We start from the raw sequence: 1,486 nt of genomic DNA on the forward strand, positions 1-1,486 counted from the left end.
CAAGACCTCAAAGTTAGGAAAAAACTAAAAACATTTTATCACTTTTGAACTTTCAAGTTTAAAAAAGTACATGAAAGATGTTCAGATGTTCTTTTCTAGGTTATACTTCATGTTCTATTCCATATAAATGCAGATTTCTTATTCTCCTTGTAAAGGCCTTAGAATTTTGTTGTAGAAACGCCTCGCATAAATTAAACTTTAAATTAAATTTCATTCCATAGGAAAGTTCTGATATAGTGATGTCACAGTTTTGGCAGATTCATCTTCAGTATGAATTGTGCTTTAATATTGCAAATGCCGTAGGAAGATTTTATGTTACTTTAAATTCCAGAATAGTGGTAGGACAGCGCTAGGAACAGTGCAACTCCAATAAACAAAGAGAGCATGAGTAATCCATTAAAAGCAAAATAGAATTGTAATTCAGATCATTAATCTAGAAACTTCTGATCAGTTTTCCATCCTGGCAAATTTGCTTTTTTAAAAATCTTTTAAGAAAAACTATTCACACAGTGATATTTTCAAAGCTAGCTTTGAGATTATGATTGTGGATGGAAAGAATTCATGGACTTCATTAGTGAAATTACGTTACTTGTATAGATGAAAAACACGTCAGCTATAAAGTTCTGTCAAGGTACCATTGACCTGGGTGCTAATAATGTGTTAATTTCCATCAGGGAGACAGCAAATTATGGCGACTGGGCAGCAGGTAGGATTTAGCTATTTTTCATTAGCACTTGGACTTTGATAAAGGGGAATAGAAAAGAGCTGCTTGACCTTTCAGTGCTTAAATTATTAAAGAGCAAATAGATTTGAGGTCTGGATGCTTGCAAATCTAATTTGTCTTGTGGAGGAAGGATGAAAAGACATTTTGGGTTTGAAATTGCTCTAGTCAACTTAGTTCTTCCTTTAATATATCGGGAGATGAGTAGATGGTAGCCATTTAAAAAGCAATATGTCTGGAGTAGAGTGTATAATATAACCAACACCAGCTGGCTGTAAGGGAGGCCCATCAAATGACCATTGAATTCGCAAATTTTCACCTAGTCCTCCTAAAATTGCCCCTCCTTATTGGAAAAAATTATTTTTTAACCCGTATTCACTTAGATGGTATTTATATTACAATACAAAATTTTGTTTCATTGGGAATGTAAAACATTGTACTGTTCGAGGTGAAGTAGGGCAGTGCCTGGCACCTAGTAGGAACTCAAAACAGTATTTATTGAATTAATAGCCCGGTGAACACACTCACACATCATACATGAGCAAGGCTGGGGGAAAGAAAAATGGGAAGTGAGAGATGGAGGGGATGGTCTTAGAGAAAACAGAGATGCGTCTTTTAATTCCCTCAGGTTCCATTATTTAATTGTGGGTTATTCAGGATAAACTTAAAATCTAACCAGCATTCTCTTATCACAAAATCTTTGTATTGGTAAATTTGTCCACTTTTAGCTCTTGGTTATTTGGGAAATAAATACAAAATAAACAA

The 1,486-nt window shown here is 34.4% G+C and overlaps 1 protein-coding gene across 1 annotated transcript in view; it reads left to right on the top strand.

The window, feature by feature from the left end:
• PTPRM (protein tyrosine phosphatase, receptor type, M) overlaps window positions 1-1,486 on the top strand; it is a gene marked incomplete at its 5' end in the record, with an annotated part of 602,721 nt that overhangs the window by 288,002 nt on the left and 313,233 nt on the right. The gene's annotated exons all lie outside the window — the stretch shown is intronic.

This window comes from Propithecus coquereli, unplaced genomic scaffold (assembly GCF_000956105.1).
Source record: "Propithecus coquereli isolate 6110/MARCELLA unplaced genomic scaffold, Pcoq_1.0 Scaffold283, whole genome shotgun sequence".
NCBI lineage: Eukaryota > Metazoa > Chordata > Mammalia > Primates > Indriidae > Propithecus > Propithecus coquereli.